Here is a 21,241-nt window from a genome sequence, read left to right on the forward strand (position 1 = left end):
ATGTACTTAACAACATCAAATCGCCAATAGCCAAAATATAAATATGATTGATAACTTAGAATTGAATGCGAAAATAAATAGTGGAAGACTTGGACATCAATCGGATGAGACCGATACAGGGCTAATTTGGAGCTACTAACCCCTAGGTAGCCTACCCAACGCGCGAACTTTTCTGGGCTAATTTGGAGCTACTAACCCCCAGGCAGCCTACCTAATGCGCGAACTTTTGACTTAGAGGACTCTTGTCCTCGTACTAGAGCCAAACCCTAGCAATCATGCAATGTCCCAAGTGGTTCCAAAATAAATAGATAAGTTTACAACTTATATACGTATTAAATAGTACATGAAACTACCTTCATGCACAAGTAGGCTGAAACCACACAATACATGCTCTAAATCCACAACTACTATAGGATGACAATGTCGAATCTTCAGAGCGCGATTCGTTACGCGCTATAATAACATCACATGTCGAATCTTTAGAGCGTGATTCGTTACGCGCTATAACAATATAATCCAATATTGAAACATAACTCATAAATCCATTATAAGTCAAAAGTCATGCTTTAAACATACTATCAATGTCAAATACATGAGTTAATCAGTAATATAATAGAAACAGAATTTAATTAATAAAGTAATTAAATTCCCTAGGTTTCAAATCTCAATCAAATGGCCTCCAATTAATACATGATAAACAATATAGCATGATCATTACATACACCACATCAAAACTCGATTAGGCCATAAGAATAATAAAGTAGAATTTAATTAAATCATGATAATCAAATCTCCAACTTCTAAAACAACATCAAATGGTTCCAAATTAACATATGCTAGAACATAAGTCATAGTTATCACAAATATCAAGTTAAACACTTAATTAGGCCAATGGACCCTTAATTAGATTTTAATTAATCATTTTAATAAAAATCTCTAGATTTTTATACTTGTCTAAATGCTCTCAAATTAAAGTATGTTAAATAACATGCCAAGACATAATTTAAAAGCATATCATAAGTCAATTTTATGCTAGGCACGGCCATGGGATTTAATCTTTCACAAAAGATAAATCTTAAATAAAATATGCAATTCTTTTTCAATTAATCCCAATTTAATATATGTTAACAAACATATTAAAACATGATTTTGTAGCATGCCACAATTCCATTCTAAGTTATACACATCCTTTTGAATTAAATTTCGTATAAAGTAATAATTAATACTAATTTTCTAGAATCGATACAAGGCACGCAATTAAGTTGTATAATCATGCTAAACACTCAATACAACACACACAAAAGCCTAGAACATCCCCTACCTCAATTTGAGATGAAAATCTCAAAAGCCACCAAATGGAAACTGCTCTGAATCCGACGAAACTTCTAGGTTTTGTCAGGGACTACACCGTGCACATAACCCCCAAGGAAGCCTCATCAAAATCATAACTTGACTTCAAATCCAAACTCAAAGAATGGTCAAAAATGGGTTCTAATAAGGATGAAAGAAGCACGTAGTCAACACGAACACTAAACGCAAAGGCCCTTCTATGTTCTGACGAAGGAATGAAGCTCAAAAGAGGAGAGAGAAGATGGCAGCCTTCCTTAGGCTACCATGGAAGCTTCAGGTCATGCAAGAGAGTGGGGAAGATGAAAAAATAAAATATCTCACCCCCCTTTTATAGAAATCTCAAAAAGTGCCTTGAACGGGCCCTACCGGGTCCGAAAAAGTGAAATTTGAGCAGACGTGCCCAAATGACAAAGCTCTATAAACAAAAAAGATTCAAAATGATAAAATATGAATAACGGAAGAAACGGCGTCAAAAACTGAGTCCCGAGCAGAAAGTTATGCCCCAAACAAGTTTGGCGCTGACTAGGGCCAGAAACCCTGAAACTGGAAAACAATGACCAGAAGGAATTTCTAAGAGTACACGACTCAACAAAAAGTGAAAATGAATCCCATACGAGGATCCAGGCTCAAAACAAGGCATTTAGCAATAACTTTCATTAATTGCATAATGGCCCCTCCAAAAAGTGAAAACTGCACTAATGGCCCAGAATGAATATATCTTCCAAAAATATTTTCTTAAAAACCGCTGAAATAAAATATATTCAAAAGATATTTACGAAAAACACTCCAAGAAAAGAAAATAATTTCAAAGAATTTTGCATCTATGCCCCTATGGACACCGGGAGCAACCAGAGTACTTTCTTGCAAAAGTAAAGATACGTATTTCGTGGAAACCACTCAAGATGGAGAAGTCAAAAACCAACTTTGAATGCAAGAAGTGTGGTTATGCCAACAAAGTATCAAATGGGGAAAAGACAAAATAGGGAAAAGGACGAAATAGGGAAAAGGACGAAAAGTGAATAGTGTTGAAAAAACAAAAAATGTGAAAACGACTCGGTCCTCAAAGGAAGTTATCAATCCACAGAAAAGAGTCTCGGAAATCACTCCAGAGCACTCGAGACGACACTAAGCGAAGAGGAACTGAACTCAGAAGGGAAAGACAACGGAAAGAAAAAAATATATATATATATCCGTGAAAATCCGGGTCATTACAACCTTCCCACCTTAAAGGGATTTCGTTCCCAAAATCTGGCCCCAACCAAAACAAAAAGGCGAAACCAGGATAACTACGGAGTACATCTCCGAGTATCCCACACAACGCGATACAAAAGCAATCCCAAAGCTGAAAGACAACGCACAGACCAATGTCATTCGCACCCAAGTGCTAATGACAGGACAACCTCTCAAAAGGAAAGTGACTATATGGCCACCCAACAAGTTGGAACTCACATACAGAACCTAAGGTGAGACAAAGGAACGGAAGACAAAAACCATAAACATCCCTCTAGATGAACCATCATACCGATCCAAAAACGATCACCAAAAGATCTCCAAGATAACCACGTATCATATCAGGGTACCGAGCAAGACGATGCGGCAGTACGAATAGCGACCAGAACCCGCCCACGACGTACTCAAATGTGTGGTAGCAATGATAGTGCCTAGTGCCCACCCACACTTACTCGTCAGTAAGGTAGCATCGATGCAACTAGTACTCGCCCACAACACACAAGTTTGTATGGTAGCATGGCAGTATAAGGCACTAATTCATAACCTGCCCCCCATTAGGTCTACCTAAGAAACCTCTCGATACAAATGACATCAATGTCAAAAATGATCATTACCAAAAGCACTACGGGGACCAACATTTTGTACCAAAGTTGAGATATGGTCCAAAGATATCCGGTAGGACCATCCTGGCCAATCCCAAAACTCTGACAACAATGCTATAGGTACCGCTATGCTTAAGGCCTTAACTCCTCAATATAACAAAACCAACATCTCCAATGTCTCAAAATACCTCTATTAACAACATTAATCAGGAATCCAAAACCTGACAGATAAATCAACCCCACCATGAATCAAAATGAACCTCAATACAAGACATTTCATTAAAAGTCCCACATATCTCCTTGAAACAGATCAACTACAAAATTACACCGAAATTAAACATCAGATCCACATCCTTATCATGGATAACTAAGTCCTCGAAAAATAAGTCCACCACGTGGCATACACATCAAAATTCTGACAACCATGGTCATAAAAACAGAGTCTTTCAAAACCGTGCTTGGCAATACCAGGCTAAATCAAAATTCCTCAATTTCATTCCATACCCAATCATTGGAATTACAATTCCTCAAAACGATGCCTAGCCATAACTAGGACGAGAAAACTTCACAAATGAGCCAAATCTAACTGCGATCCTTCAAAACCTCTCCTATGGGTCAACCACATCCAGGTCTCCAAAATCGAAATAAGTTTCCAAAAGACATTCTTAAAAGAGCATCGAGCTCACCTCACAAATAAAAAAAAATCCTCAATAATATGGACACAAGTCCTCGTAAAATGATCTCACACAAATCAACCCACCCTGAGCACCATAACTCCGTCAACAAACACGGTAAAAACTCCCCAAGGGAAGACACGAAAGAAAGAAAACCACTAGTCCTAAGAAGGACAACACCATGACTCCACCTCTGAAACAAAAGAAAACAAGGTCAAAGACTTCACCCCCTACTTGGAAGTAAGTCGACCAAAATCCACCAAACCCTCACCAAGGACTCAAGACAACCACGGTGATCCGCACGAACCAACTAACCCCAAAATTGTGCACGAGGTGACGAAGAGAAGAGACAACCAAGAAAAAGAGGGGGAACCCTATCCCCCCACGAGTGTTAACACAACGAACACAAAAATGGAGCGTTCTTCCCACCTTAGGGAAGCGGACAGCTCAAAACAAAACAAATGTGAAAACTCCTCCACAAGGAATCTCACAATGGAACTATTACAAAACCCACATACGCACTAAGTGCGACCGGAGGAAACAAAAGGGAAAACTAAACATAAAAGTCATCTATATGACAAGGAATGCAACTACCAAGTAAGCAAATCTACTCACATAGATAAAATCAAAGGTACATGCAGCATGTCTCCACGTAACGCAAAAGTATATTATTAAAGCATAGTAACAATATGACATCTCTAAGCATGTAAATTGAATTTTCTACAAAGATGCCAAGGAAAATCGAAAAATACACAATTTGAAATGCCTAAAAAGCCCCTCCATGAAAACTGGTCCAGAGGGTCCAAAAAGCTGCTAAATTTAAAAACTGAGAACTGAACTTTGGATGCGATTTCCGATGCCAAGATGGCATTTTCTGGAAAAACAAGAAAAAGAAACCCCCCCTAAAATCACATTTTCTAAGTGACCATGTAAAGAATGGAATTGATTTCCCAAAGAAAATTCTCAAAATACCCTTAGGTCAGAAAATGCAACAAAAATGTAAAATGAGTCCGTTGGAGGCTCAAAATACAAATGATGAGGTTTTGCCCAGAAACGACTATGCACACAAACGTAACTTACCTATTTAGACGCGCTACATTGGTCCATGGCTTAAAAACATAGCCCATGCAAAATCCGACCCCCCAACGGCCAAAATGACAAAATGAAGTTTGGAATGAAAACTTGAAACCTAAAATCATAAAATGATTTCGAAATGCCGTTTGGCCCTTGGCCACACTTCATGCATGTTAAATGAATGCTAATGGAAGAAGTTCATACACAATACACACTCCGGTGCAAAATAGCATACCAAAAAGCATGGTTTTCCATATGTTCTCATTGAAGGCAAAAATTAACAACCATGACATAAATGTAATTTCAAAAGGAGTTTGGCCATTGGCCTTATGTCATATACATAAAATGAGAATCAAAAAGGGTGCTAAGGCACACGTTACAAGTCTAGAAGCAAATATACACATTTCACATATAAGGTTACAAATGGCTTTTCAAGCCAACCTTCACAAGAATTGAACCCTTCAAGTTCGCAAATCATCCAAGCATGGTGAGAATCTCTAACCTTGAATCCTGTACCTGAGATATGCCCCAGTATCGTAGGGGTGAGTAACATAAAGCTACTCATAGGAAATAAGCATGCATCTACCTACGTTTTACAAGTTTGCATGATTAATTATTGTGGTTCATTTCACCTAATGTCTATGTCAAATGTGAGACTCAAGGAGCATCTTAGCTACCTAAGATCATTTCTAGCATCAATCACCTCATTCATACAATTTGAGCAACATAGGGTCATGCTTACACATAGCAACAACATAGGAGCATGCTTACACAAAGCAACTAACATAGATTCTTAAAGTCATCAATTTGAAATCTAAAGAACGAAAATGACATAAGTGATCATGCCACCTAACGTCTATGTTCCAAATGAATCTATAGGATCATTCATACTCTACATTTGAACAACACAACATGAATGTACTTGACAAAATCAAAAGCTTATAATGATTCATTAAAATCATAAAACAAGAATGTACTTAACAACATTAAAAGCTCACAATGATTTATTAAAAACCATGAACATGAATGTACTTAACAACATTAAAATGATTTATTAAAATCATAGAACATAGATGTACTTGGCAACATCAAAATCTACAAAGATCATAAAGCATGGATGTACTTAACAACATCAAAATCGCCGATAACCAAAACAACAAGTCATAATATAAACATGATTGCTAACTTGGAACTGAATGCGAAAATAAATAATGGAAGATTTGGACATCTAGACTCGGAATTCTGCCGAGATCAATGGTTGTTCCGGGCACTAACCCACAGGAAAAACCACCCTAAGTGCGCACTATCTCAATTGGGGAGAACTCATACCTCCCGCACTAAAGCTGAACTTTAGCCATATCATAGTAACCATGTCCCAAGTGACTCCAAAATAAATAAGTTAACAACTTATATATATACGAAACTACATCCCATGCACAAGTAGTTTGTAACCACACATTACATGCTCTAAATCCACAACTACTATAGGATGACAAATGTCGAATCTTCAGAGCGCGATTCGTTATGCGCTATATAACATCACATGTCGAATCTTCAGTGTGCGATTCGTTACACGCTATGGCAATATAATCTAATATTGAAATCAGAAATTCATGAATCCATTACAAGTCAAAAATCATGCTTTAAACATACAACCATTGTCAAATACATGATCAAATCATTAATGCAATAGAAATGAAAATTTATCAAATAACCAAATTAATTTCCCTAAGCTTCATACCTCAACCAAATGGTTCCTAATTAAAACATGTTATACAACATATCATGGTATCCACATATATTCACTAAAATCTCAAGTAGGACAATGGTACAACAAGGTAGAATCTAATTATATCATGATAATTAAACTTCTAAATTTCAAGCAACTTCAAATAGTCCTAATTTAATACATACTAATACATAAGTCCTAGTCCTCATGATTATCAAGTTAAAAGCTTAACTAGGCCTAGGGAACCATTAAATAGATTTTAATTAATCATTTAAGTTAAAATCTCTAGATTTTCATACTTGTCCAAATGCTCTCAAATTAAAGTATGTTAACAAACATGCTTAGACTTAATTTAAAAGTATACTACAAGTTCATTTCATGCAAGGTACGGCCATGGAAATTTATCTTTCACAAAAGAAAAATATTAAATAAAAAGCTCAACTCTTATTCAAATAATCCCTATTTAATATATGTTAACAAACATATTAAAGCTTAATTTATCATCATGCCACAATTCAAATCTAAGCTATACACATCCTTGAAATTTAAATCTTACACAAAGAAATAAATAATACTAACTTTCTAGATTTGATACAAGGCATACATATGAGTTGTATAATCATGGAAAACACTCAATACAACACACAAACAATCCTAAAACATTCCCTACCTCCATTTGAGATGAAATCTCAAATCCCCACCAAAATGAAACGGCTCCGAATCCGACGAAACTTCTAGGTTTTGTCGGGGACAACACGATCTACATGAACCCCCAAGAAGCCCCATGAAAATCCAAACTTGACCTCAATCCCGAACTTGAAATTTGGTCAGAAATGGTTTCTAATAAGGGGGGAAGGTGCACGGCGTCAAAGCAAGCATTAAACGTTAAGGCCGAAAGTGCCTTGCCGAGTTCGGAAAAGTGGATTTTGAGCAAACGCGCTCAAACGGCAAAACTCTATGAATGAAAAAGATTCAAAATGAGAAAATATGAATAACGGAAGAAACGGCGTCAAAAATCGAGTCCCGAGCAGAGAATTATGCCCCAAACAAGTTTAGCACAAACTGGGGCCAGAAACCCTAAAACTGGAAAACATCGACCAAGAGGAAAATCTAAGAGTCCATGACTCGACGAAATGTGAAAATGAATTCCGTACGAGGATCCAGGCTCAAAACAAGGCGTTGGGCAAGAACTTTCATTAATTGCACAATGGCCCCTCCAAAAAGTGAAAACTGCGAAACTGCCCCAGAATGAAAATATCTTCCAAAAGATATTTTCTTAGATACCCCTAAAATAAAATATCTTCAAAAGATATTTATGAAAAACTCCCCAAGAACGGGAAATGTTTCCAAAGAACTTTGCACTTATGCCCCTATGGGCACGAGGGACAACCAGAGTACTTTCTTGCGAAAGTAAAGATACGTATTTCGAGGAAACCACTCAAGATGAAGACACGTGAAGTCAAAAACTAACTCCGAGCACGAAAAGTGAAGTTTTACAAAACAAGCGACAAACGGGGAAAAGACAGAATAGGGAAAAAGACGAAACAAGGGAAAGGACGAAACACACATAGTGTCCGAAAAGTGAAAATGCAGAATTGACTCGGTCCTCAAAGGAAGTTGTCAATCCATGGAAAAGAGTCTTAGAAACCAATTCCGAGCACTCGAGATGGCACTAAGCGACAAGAAACCAAACTCAGAAGGGAAAAGACAACGAAAAAAATTTATCCGAAAAATCCGGGTCATTACAAAACTCAAAGAAGAAACCCCCCCTAAAATCAAGTTTCCTACCCCGATCGCAGACGGAAACAAAAAAATACATTGTAAAATGCCCTGAATGCCCCCAAGAAAATCAGGTCAAGAGGAAAAAAACTAATCCGAGCTACTGCCCAAGTTTTGGAAATAGGGCTTCGGGAGGTTTTTAAATTGCCTAAATTGAAAATGCAATCTTAAAATGCACCCACAAGACCTCCGAAAGTTTCGGATCGGTCGTGATGATTTAAAAAAAAAAGTCGATGAATAGTCCCAACTACATTTGTACTAAAAATTTGCAAAACCTGGCAGCAAGGATTTTTCAGAAAAATATTAATTTTTGAGGGTCGAGATGATGTTTTCTGGAAAAACACAAAGAAGAAACCCCCCTCAAAATTAAGTTTTCTATGTGACTACAAGGAAAAATAAAAAAAACGCATTGTGAAATACCCAAAATTCCCCTGGAACAGAATAGGGTAAAACTCCCTAAAAATGCTACTTAGAGTTTTTGTTTCATCAAGGAAGGTATTGTTTGCCAAAGTGAGCATGCAAGTGTATGTAATATGATAAAATAGATGTGCTACACTGGCCTATGGCCTCATTACAATACATTTACAACATTTGACATGTCAAACCTCCAAGTTAGAAAAATTACATTTCATAGACAAATCATGAACATGCTAACACTTGCATGTGAACAAGAATGCTTCTAAAGAAGCTCAACTCAGCAAAACACCCAAGCAATTGCAATCTCCAATCTTGTATCCTGTACCTGAAATATGCCCCAGTATCGTAGGGGTGAGTAACATAAAGCTACTCGTAGGAAATGAGCATGCATCAACCTACATTTTACAAGTGTACATGATTTAATCATTGTAGTTCATTCCACCTAACGTCTATGTCAAAGGTGAGACTCAGGGAGCATCCTAGCTACCTAAGATCATTTCTAGCATAAAACACATCCTTTATGCAATTTCAACAACACAAGAGCATGCTACACATCGCAACAAGATATAACATGCTTACACAAAGCAACTAGATATAGATTCTCAAAGTTATCAACTTGAAATCTAAATGCTAAATCAACTAAATATAACAATTTAGTATGGATGTACTTAACAACATCAAATCGCCAATAGCCAAAACCACAATCACAATATAAATGTGATTGATAACTTGGAATTGAATGCGAAAACAAATAGTGGAAGACTTGGACATCAGTCGGATGAGACCGATACAGGGCTAATTTGGAGCTACTAACCCCAGGTAGCCTACCCAACGCGTGAACTTTTCTGGGCTAATTTGGAGCTACGAACCCCTAGACAGCCTACCCAACGTGCGAACTTTTGACTTAGAGGACTCTTGTCCCCGTACTAGAGCCAAACCCTAGCCATCATGCAATGTCCCAAGTGGTTCCAAAATAAATAGATAAGTTTACAACTTATATACGTATTGAATAATACACGAAACTACCTTCATGCACAAGTAGGCTGAAACCACATAACACATGCTCTAAATCCACAACTACTATAGGATGACAATGTTGAATCTTCAGAGCGCGATTCGTTACGCACTATAATAACATCACAAGTCGAATCTTCAGAGCGCGATTCGTTACGCGCTATAATAATATAATCCAATATTGAAACATAACTCATAAATCCATTATAAGTCAAAAGTCATGCTTTAAACATACTATCAATGTTAAATACATGAGTTAATCGATAATACAATAGAAACGGAATTTAATCAATAAACTAATTAAATTCCCTAGGTTTCAAATCTCAATCAAATGGCCTCCAATTAATACATGATAAACAATATAGCATGATCATTACATACACCACATCAAAACTCGATTAGGCCATAAGAACAATAAAGTGGAATTTAATTAAATCATGATAATTAAATCCCTAACTTCTAAAACAACATCAAATGGTTCCAAATTAACATATGCTAGAACAAATGTCATAGTTATCACAAATATCAATTTAAACACTTAATTAGGCCAATGGAACCCTTAATTAGATTTTAATTAATCATCTCTAGATTTTTATACTTGTCCAAATGCTCTCAAATTAAAGTATGTTAAACAACATGCCAAGACATAATTTAAAAGCATATCACAAGTCAATTTTATGCTAGGTACGGCCATGTGATTTAATCTTTCACAAAAGATAAATCTTAAATAAAATATGCAATTCTTATTCAATTAATCCCAATTTAATATATGTTAACAAACATATTAAAACATGATTTTCTAGCATGCCACAATTCCATTCTAAGTTATACACATCCTTGTGAATTAAATTTCATACAAAGAAATAATTAACACTAATTTTCTAGAATCGATATGAGGTATGCAATTAAGTTGTATAATCATGCTAAACACTCAATGCAACACACACAAAAGCCTAGAACATCCCCTACCTTAATTTGAGTTGAAAATCTCAAAAGCCACCAAATGGAAACCGCTCCGAATCCGACGAAACTTCTAGGTTTTGTCAGGGACTACACCGTGCACATAGCCCCCAAGGAAGCCCCATCAAAATCATAACTTGACTTCAAACCCAAACTCAAAGAATGGTCAGAAATGAGTTCTAATAAGGGTGAAAGAAGCGCGTAGTCAACACGAACACTAAACGCAAAGGCCCTTCTATGTTCTGACGAAGGAATGAAGCTCAAAAGAGGAGAGAGAAGATGGAAGCCTCCCTTGGGCTGCCATGGAAGCTTTAGTCATGCAAGAGAGTGGGGAAGATGAAAAAATAAAATATCTCACCCCCCTTTTATAAAAATCTCAAAAAGTGCCCCGAACGGGCCTCGCCGGGTCTGAAAAAGTGAAATTTGAGCAGACGCACTCAAATGACAAAACTCTATGAACAAAAAAGATTCAAAATGATAAAATATGAAACAACGGAAGAAACAACATCAAAAATTGAGTCCCGAGCAGAAAGTTAAGCCCCACACAAGTTTGGCACTAATCGAGGCTAGAAACCCTGAAACTGGAAAACAATGACCAGAAGGAATTTCTAAGAGTACACGACTCGACGAAAAGTGAAATTGAATCCCGTATGAGGATCCAGGCTCAAAACAAGGCATTTAGTAATAACTTTCATTAATTGCACAATGGCCCCTCCAAAAAGTGAAAAATGCACTAATGGCCCAGAATGAAAATATCTTCCAAAAATATTTTCTTAAAACCCCTAAAATAAAATATCTTTAAAAGATATTTATGAAAAACACCCCAAGAAAAGAAAATAATTTCAAAGAATTTTGCATCCATGCCCCTATGGACACCGGGAGCAACCAGAGTACTTTCTTGCAAAAGTAAAGATACGTATTTCATGAAAACTACTCAAGATGGAGATACATGAAGTCAGAAACCAACTTCGAACACAAGAAGTGTGGTTATGCCAACAAAGTTTCAAACGGGGAAAAGATAAAATAGGGAAAAGGATGAAATAGGGAAAAGGACAAAAAGTGAATAGTGTCGAAAAAACGAAAAATGTGGAAACGACTCGGTCCTCAAAGGAAGTTATCAATCCACAAAAAAGAGTCTCGGAAATCACTCCAGAGCACTCGAGACGACACTAAGCGAAGAGGAACTGAACTCAGAAGGGAAAGACAACGGAAAGAAAAAAAAAAAAAATCCGTGAAAATCCGGGTCATTACAAGCAAATTCAATGAACCAACTTCTTAAAAGAGACAAGGGAAAACTTCCCGCTCAACTATTTGAGAATCCTAGAGGGATCCGTGTGATTGACGAAGTCCCTCCTCTAAGTGGGCCTACTCATGAACATGTCCAAGCAATCACCACCCTTAGGAGTGGTCGAGTTTTAGACAACAAGGTTGATGGAGGAAAAGATGGAAAAGTTCTTCTTCCCAAAAATCCAAATCCTAGCTCATCTAATCTAAATTTCACTCCTAAATATCTAAAGTCCAGCACTGAAAATTCCAAGCTTGTCACCCCAAATGTGGAGACCTCATATGAGCCTAAGGCTCCGTTTCCTCAACGTCTCCAAGAGTCGACACATTTTGGGAGCAAAAGTTGTAAAATTCAGGACATGTGGGAGGTCTTTAGGCAAGTAAAGATCAACCTACCTCTCTTGGATGCTATCAAACAAATTCCCCCCTATACCAAATTTCTCAAGGATTTGTGTACTCAAAAGCACACTTCCAAAAGTCATTTACCGAAGAAGGTAAGACTAACTGAACAAGTGAGTGCGATAATTCAACACAACACTCCTCCAAAGTATAAAGATCTGGGTGCCTCGACAATCTCATGTGCCATTGGTGACAACAAGATAGAAAGGGCCCTCCTTGACTTAGGAGTGAGTGTGAACTTGATTCCATATTCAGTTTACTTACAACTTGGGTTGAGAGTCTTAAGCTAACCACCGTGGTCTTGCAGCTTGCCGATAGATCAGTCAAGCACCCACGGGGCATTCTTGAATATGTCATCATCAAAGTGGACAAAATTTACTTCCCGATAGACTTTGTGGTTCTTGACATGGAACCGGTCCATGATCTAAAGAAACATATTCCCGTGATCCTCGATAGGCCTTTCTTAGCTACAGCTAATGCCTTACTAAATTGCCAAACCGGGGTAATGGATATTGCCTTTGGAAATATACAAGTCAAACTCTATATTTTCCATGCAACTCAACATCCTTCCGAAGAAGATGATTGTCTTCTCATTGATTAGGTAGATGAAGTGGTCGAAGAATCTCTCCCCTTCATTCTAAGCAAGGATCCTCTTGAAACTTGCATGTCTCACTTTGATTTCGTAAACTTTGATATCAATCAATCCATCCATCCAAGAAGTAAATTCTTTGCTCGACATTGTGCTATCATGGACTTTCCTCCATTGAAAGTGCCAAGAGAACCACTTCCTCAACTTTCCATTACTCCTCCAGTCCCTTCATTGAAATCTCTACCACAACTTGAGTGAAAGCTGCTCCCAACCCACCTCATGTATATGTTAATAAAACTCTTCCTGTCATTATTGCATCGGACCTTTTAAAGGACCAAGAAAATAGCCTTTTAGCGGTGCTACAAGAGCACAAAGAAGCTATTGGCTGGGTAGTGGCTGATTTGAACCCTTTTATTTGTATGCATTGCATTCATATGGAGGACGACGCAAAACCTTCTAGAGAGGTACAGCGCTGGTTGAATCCAAACATGAAGGAAGTGGTTATGAAAGAAGTGATCAAGCTACTAGATGCGGGAATCATTTACCCCATCTCGGATAGAAAGTGGGTAAGCCCTACTCAAGTTGTTCCCAAGAAATCCGGCCTCATTGTTGTTGAAAATTCAGCGGGAGAGCTTGTGCCATAACGCATCACCACTGGGTGGTGTGTGTGCATGACTACCGGAAACTCAATTCTACCACTAGGAAGGATCATTTCCCACTTCTATTCATTGATCAAATCCTAGAAAGGCTTGCTGGCCAAAGCTACTACTATTTCTTTGATGGTTATTCCGGCTATAAACCAAGTGGCAATTGATCCTCAAGATCAGAAGAAGACCACATTCACATGTCCCTTTGGAACCTTTGCCTATAGACGCATGCCCTTTGGGTTATGCAATGCACCGATAACTTTCCAAAGATGCAGGATGTCCATATTTTCTGATATGGTTAAGAAGTTTTTGGAAGTATTCATGGATGATTTTTCCGTCTTTGGATCTTCCTTTGACTCATATCTCCACAATCTATCCCTTGTGCTTCAAAGATGCAAGAAGGCAAATCTGATTCTAAGTTGGGAAAAAAGTCATTTCATGGTCCAAGAAGGCATTGTCTTGGGGCACGTTATTTCAAAAAGGGGAATTGAGGTTGACAAGGAAAAAGTCAAATTGATCTCTAACCTTCTGCCTCCAAATTCTGTCCGACAAATCCATTCCTTTGTTGGTCATGCAGGCTTTTATTGCCGTTTCATCAAAGATTTTAGCAAAATAGCTTGGCCCTTGTGTAATCTTCTTGCCAAGGATATTCCCTTCAATTTTGATGAAGCATGTTTAGAAGCTTCGTACTCTTCTCTCTTCAGCCCCAATCATGAAACCGCCTAACTGGTCTCTTCCATTTGAGATCATGTGCGATGCATCCGATTTTACATTGGGTGTGGTTTTGGGCCAGCATATGGACAAGCTACCACATGTTATTTATTATGCTAGCAAAACTCTCTCTGATGCTCAATTAAATTACACCACCACTGAAAAAGAGTTGCTAGCGGTGTATGCCTTGGATAAATTTCGTTCTTATCTTCTTGGATCCAAGGTCATTGTCTTTTCGGACCATGCTGCTCTTAGGCATTTGCTCACCAAAAAAGAGACCAAACCCCGGCTAATTCAATGGATACTCTTACTCCAATAGTTTGATATTGAAATTCGGGACAAAAAAGGGACAAACAATGTTGTCGCCGACCATCTCTCTCGTTTACTCATTGAGAAATCTTCTAAATTTTCTACAGTTTGTGATTCCTTCCCAGATGAGCAACTGTTTCAGATTTTTCATACAAATCTTCCTTGGTTTGCTGATACTGTCAACTACCTTACGGTAGGAAAAATTCTGGCCAAATTGTCCAAATAAGAGGACCTGTTCTTCTCCTGAGTCAAAAATTTCTTTTGGGAAGATCTAGAATTATTTAAGTATTGCCCGGACCAAATCATCCGGCGATGCATTCCCGAAACTAAATTTTCAAGTGTCCTAAATTTCTGCCACACTCTTGCATATGGAGGCCACTTCAGTGCCAAGAAAATTGCTGATAAATTTCTTCAAAGCGGATTTTATTTTCCCTCTTTGTTTTAGGATGCTTACAATTTCTGCAAGTCGTGTGAGCATTGCCAAAAGCTCGGATCCATGTCCAGAAGAGACACGATGCCCCTTACCCCCATTTTAATCATAAAATTTTTTGATGTATGGGGAATTGACTTCATGGGACTGTTTCCATCCTCTTATGGCTATAAGTATATTCTCGTAGCGGTGGATTACGTGTCTAAATGGGTTAAGGCTAAAGCTACGAAAACCAACGATCATAAAGTTGTTGTCAAGTTCATTCAATCGAACATCTTCAGTCAATTTGGTACGCCAAGAGCCCTCATCAGTGACGGAGGATCTTATTTTTGAAATCGCTATCTCAAATCCGTCCTTCTTAAATACTCCGTCATTCACAAGGTTGCCACACTTTACCACCCTTAAACGAGTGGTCAAGTGGAAGTATCTAATCGTGAGATCAAGCATATTCTGGAAAAAATAGTTCGACCGGACCGTAAAGATTGATCATTAAGACTAAACGATGTGCTCTGGGTCTACCAGACAACGTATAAGACGCCCATTGGCATGTCACCATATCGACTTGTCTTTGGTAAAGCTTGTCATCTTCCGTTAGAGTTAGAGCATCGAGCTTTTCGGGCCATAAAATGGTTCAACTTTGATCTTAAGCAAGCCAGTTCTACTCGCAAATTGCAGCTTAATGAGCTTGAGAAAATTCGAAATGATGCATATGAAAGCGCAAAATTTATAAGGCAAAGACTAAAACATTTCATAACAAGCACATTGTTAACAAGTCTCTTGCCCCCGGACAGAAAGTTTGGCTTTTCAATTCTTGGCTGTGACTCTTTCCCAGTAAACTCCGTTCACCGTGGGATGGTCCATATGTTATCTCATCTGTCTTTCCTCATGGTGCCGTTGAACTTGATGATCCTACCGATGGATCTCTCTTTAAGGTTAATGGCCAACGGCTTAAGCCTTATGTTAATGGCATCGTCCCGCTTCGAAAAGTGGAAAAAGTTCTATTAACGGACCCAATTTATGAGGACTGATGCGAAATCATGGTTCGTCTAGTTATCGACATTAAATTTAGCACTCTTGGGAAGCAAGTCTTTTAACTCCAAAGCTTCCCTCTTCCAAGTTGCCTTAGCCAAAATTTTTTTCGGAAAATAGCTAAGTATAGCCAAAATTTGCCCTTTTCTGGAACTATCTCAAATTGTATTCCAAAAGTTTTTTTAGGCTTACTTAGTCATTTTAAGGTCTCGATACCATTTTCAGAATTTTTCAAGGTTTTTTAAGCAATTTTTTCGAAAAATCCAAAAAATCACGGGAAATTCGGACCCCAAAATTAGTGCTTTTGCAAATGAGCTTCGATTCCCATTCCGAGGGTTATACAAGGTATCTAGGGTCCATAGGAGCTTAAGTTTCTAATTGACAATTTTTTGGATCCCGGCATGTCCTTTGTTCGGCCAAAATGAAAAAATAATTCCTAGCCAATTTGGTGGCCTCCCGCCAATTCTTGCGGGGGCCCGTCGAGTGCCACTAGGTGCCGCAGCTGCATGCCAGGCTTGGCCTATGCCATGCCTTGGCATCTTGCGGGCACCCGCTAAGCTTTGGGCCTTCATTAAAATGCCCCATTCCGAGGCCCATTCAAATCCTATAACTCTCTCTCTCATCCTACAGCCGACCCTCACTGTCTCCTTCCCAAACCCTTCTTCCTCTCCTTCCATTCTTTCTCTATTCCATCTCATCTTCTTCCATCTCCAGCCATTTTCCATCTCCATCAATCTCTCATCCAAATCACCACTATTTCGCACCAAGAATGGGCCTTTGGTTTCTTCACTTTGGGTAAGTTTCTATCTCTTATTTTTTTTTTTTTTTTTTTGGATTAATGGCGGATGGGATTGATTGTGTAGAGGTGTAGTATGTGTTTGGGGCTAGTATATCTTGATTGCAGGATCAAAATTTTTGAGTTTTCTCATCTCTAATCATCCCTTGGCTCTTTTCCTTTTTGTCTTGCACACCAGGTGTTCGACAAATTGCCTAAGCCAACTCCCTCTTCCAAATGGCTCCCAAAACTTCCTCCAAGCATGCTCGCTCCTCTGAATGACCATCCGAGGACACTCCCACTCCAAATTGGGCTGAGTGGCCAATTGAAATCGAAGCCAAATTTGTCATTAAAGACGAGTTTAAGGAAAATCCAGAGACGGCTTGGTCGGTCAAAGAGTTAAAGGACCATAGCCTAAAAGCTCTATTCAAGCCATGCACCTCGGCATTCTATCTGCATTTAGTCTGCCGATTCTACTCTAACATGTTTTATTCATGCATAGAGCCAGAAGTGATTAGGACAACCATTGATGGCGAGCCTTTTGCATTCACCATTGATGACCTTGCCACGGCCTTGGAGTGTCCGTTGGCATCTCCTTTGGATGAGGACCTCCAACCTCTCTACGGTGCTTTCCCTGAGGATGTGACCTTGTCAGAAATTGTCCATGAGATATGCCACAACAATTATACCGGCAGTCATAAAACAAGCACAAACAAGTCCTATCTTCCATGCCGGCTGTGGTTCTTGGACTCTGTCCTCGCCAAAAATGTTCTCCTAGTCCCCAAGCACTCTGAACGTAAGGGCGTTTTTCTGAACACCCTTTATGCAGCTGAGAAGGGGTAATGGTTTTGTGTTCCGCAGCTTATTTGGGACTAACTTCTCAAGGTCTACAATGATTAATTCATTGCGCTGTCGGATAATGCACTGACTTGGGTGCTTCCTTTCCCATACTTGGTTACCAAGCTGCTCAAGAACAAAAAGTTCAAGGCACCCCGAAATGAGGAGTAGAATACTGAGGTATATTTTTATGATCTCGGTGCATGGAAGTCAAACACCGTCCAGTTTAAAACATCTCGGTAAGCACGCATTGGTGGTGTGCTAGATTGGGGGGGGGGGTGCTGATGTCCCTATTGCTCCTGCACAGGCTGCTCCTGCACCGGTTGCGCCGCCTCCACCTGTTATGTCCCGTGCCGATTATGATTCTCTCAGCACCTGTCTTGACACACTGTAGCTACGAGTTGAGACCATGGAGGGCACCCTTACGGATTTTCGTAAAGAGACTGAGGAGGGGCAGCAAGTCTTGTAGGCCATGCTACAATGTTTGATTGACCAAGCCCCAGGCGGCGCCGGTGGCTTATCCTCTACTCCGATGATTCTACTTTCAGTTCCCATTTTCATTTTCAGTAGTACTCTTTTACTTTACTTTGGGATGCATTTGGCATTCCTTTCAGTTCTTATTTTGAACTTATAATTGCAATTTTTTTTGCTATATTGCATGGATACTCGGTTTTTGGTTAAATATAATTGCAGTTGGTTATTTTTTATCTCTTTTTATGTTCTGTATCCTATTTATTGTATATATTTGTATTGTTGACAGGTTTTTAGATTCAAGTTTGGGGGCGTGGCTTTTGGAATTCACATGGTGGCATATTGTTACAACGCCACAAATTTTCTTCCTACTCGGTATTATTGCTCTTTTTACCCTCTCTATTTTTCATTTTTCATTCTTTGTCTTCTCACATTGAGGGCAATGTGACATTCAAGTTTGGGGGTATCATTTTGGTATGAATCTTTGATTTTGGTATGCATTTTTGTTTGCATGTGCAAAAATTGTTCATGTAAATTGATAAAATAATTTTTGGGAAGTAAGGATCTTGTAATCTTGGAACTTGTTAGAGACTGAACCATGTATTTAATACTTTGTGTATAGAGGCAAATGATAGTTTTGAAATAAAGAAAAATCTAAAATGATCATATTGATTCAAATTAGTTTGTATAAATGCTTCAATTAGATTTTCGTCAGATTTTATTCTCTTCTATGCTTCACACTTTTACAGATGCACACCAGAAACTTAATTGTGAGGCATGCAACTTAATTTACCTTGACCATGACTTAGTTGATTTGAATTGATGACCCTAATGAATGGATACCTTTGGCATGAAACTTATTAAAAAAAAAAATTGACTAGCTGAAGTTCGTAGCCTTGCTAACTCGAGTTATTAAGCCTTTGGATTGTCCTTACACTTAGCACCCTAAAGCCATCCAATTTGGGAGTTGTTGGCCTAACACTTGCTACATGGGTTAGTTAGAAAGCTTAAGGGACATAGACATTGCATGGTCATTCACAAAAAATTAAAAATAAATAAATAAATATGGTTAGTTTGAGTTCGTAGCCTTGCTAATTTGAGTTATTAAGCCTTTGGAGTGTCCTTACACTTAGCACCCTAAAGCCATCCGGTTTGGGAGTTGCTGGCCTAACACTTGCTACATGGGTTAGTTAGAAAGCTTAAGGGACTTTGACATTGCACGGCCATAAAAAAAAAATAATAATAAATAACAACAACAAAAGTTGTATTTTGAATAAATTCATGACTTAGAGGCCTCATTTAAAAGGGAAATTCAATGATTTGAAGACTTGTGTACTTGAAATGGGAAAAAAGGGTAAAAGCCACATATTGGGAATCCGGTTCACTTTAAATGAAGCTAGAGATGATTTCTTTTATAGATATGAAAATTGAAGTATTTATATGGACTATGATGTTGATTCATGAGAATTGAAATATGTTTGGCCATTTTGTTATATCAAGGCTTCTTATACACAAGGTAGTCTTCGTAATGATTCCATCTCCAATGTTCTCTGTTCTAAGTTGCAAATGAGCCTTGTGCATCTTCGTGCACCATGATTGATACTTTTGGGTAGCATTCCAATTGTTGTCAATTCATTAAGTATTTATTTTGGTTTTGCTATGGGACTAGCAAAATGTAAGTTTGGGGATATGATAAGTGCCAAATATTGTATATTCAAGCACTCTTATTTGCATTAGTTAAGTCTATTAGTTGGTTCTATTGTTTAGGTTATCTTTATTTGCATGTCTTTGTTTATTTTTTGGTTTGTTTCCCAAAAAGGAATAAGAATGATGTTTTGATGAGTTCTTGAAGATCAAAGCATGCCGGGCCGGGGATCTCCAGTTTGCAAAGCTAATTCGTGCCATTGAACTCATGGCATTCTCTGCATCATGCCAAGAAGGAAACTAGCATTATCGGGCCAGGACAAAGTCATTTCAAGAAGGAGATTTGAGCCCAGGAGCATTGCGGGGCCTCGCCATGCACTGCAAGTGCCCGCCAATTTGTCCAGTAGGTTTCAAATTTGGTGTGGCCCGTCCATGCATTATGGGCCCCCGCCATTTGCTATCATGAGAGCCATGGATGCCCTTTGCCAGTGCATGGAAGTCCCCTTAACACCTCGCAGGCGCCCTCCAAGCTACAGACAGTAGGTCACCAATTCCATTGTTTTGCTCAATGTTGTCCCCTTGACTAAATGAATGGCTCTGCACTATTCTAGGGATTTCTAACCACGAGATTAATTGATTTTGGGAGGATTTTTGGCTCATAAAAAGGGTTTGAATGGTTGTGAAGAGATATCCAACATTATAAGTTTTTCTAGAGAGAGAAATATTATATTATTGAGAGCTTGGGTTGGAGCTTGCTTCTAGGGTGAAAATGGAGGGGCTGATCCTCTCAACCTCTTCCTCCCTTGCTTCTATGGGTAACTAACTCCCTTTCTAGGGAGGTGATGAAGCCCTTCTTTGTAAGCATGCTTTAGTTTTGTTTAATTTGGGGAATGAAGTATGTATATGGTAGTTTCATAATCTAGAGCACTAAACTTGATTGAATGGAGTTTAATCTCTATAAATGATTATGTTGAATCTATTATCTTATCTTAGGTTATATTTTCTTATGATTGTATGGCTTGTATTTCCATAGTGAGAATGGAAATGAGATTGTGAAATGGTTTTTATTGGCATGTTGTATAAGACTTGTCCATAGCTTAGGGACTTCTTTTGATGGATTACTCTTGATTCTTGACTCTATGTGTTATTACCATAGTTATTGAGGGGTTTGATAGTCCCTAGCTTAGTGAGCATGTCATAGCTACACTCTAATTTAGATAGTTCAAACATGTGGAACTTTGAGGGATTATACTTAATTCTTGATGCTATGAACTTCTTGAAGATAAT

General features: G+C 38.4%; 1 long non-coding RNA gene across 4 annotated transcripts in view; it reads left to right on the plus strand.

Annotated features, from left to right (window-relative positions):
• The window catches only part of LOC132311106 (uncharacterized), a 73,575-nt gene extending 52,659 nt beyond the window's left edge, over positions 1-20,916 (plus strand). For 2 of the 4 annotated variants that reach the window (XR_009482836.1, XR_009482837.1), the window contains one exon: positions 18,600-20,916. This is a non-coding gene — a long non-coding RNA (uncharacterized LOC132311106). The remainder of the gene's footprint in view (positions 1-18,599) is intronic. The other 2 variants (XR_009482838.1, XR_009482839.1) reach the window with 2 other exon arrangements.
• The last annotated feature ends 325 nt before the right edge of the window (positions 20,917-21,241 follow it).

This window comes from Cornus florida, unplaced genomic scaffold (assembly GCF_030987335.1).
Source record: "Cornus florida cultivar Cherokee Brave unplaced genomic scaffold, ASM3098733v1 CherokeeBrave_3.0.0_Hap2_Chr06, whole genome shotgun sequence".
NCBI classification, from domain to species: Eukaryota; Viridiplantae; Streptophyta; class Magnoliopsida; order Cornales; family Cornaceae; genus Cornus; species Cornus florida.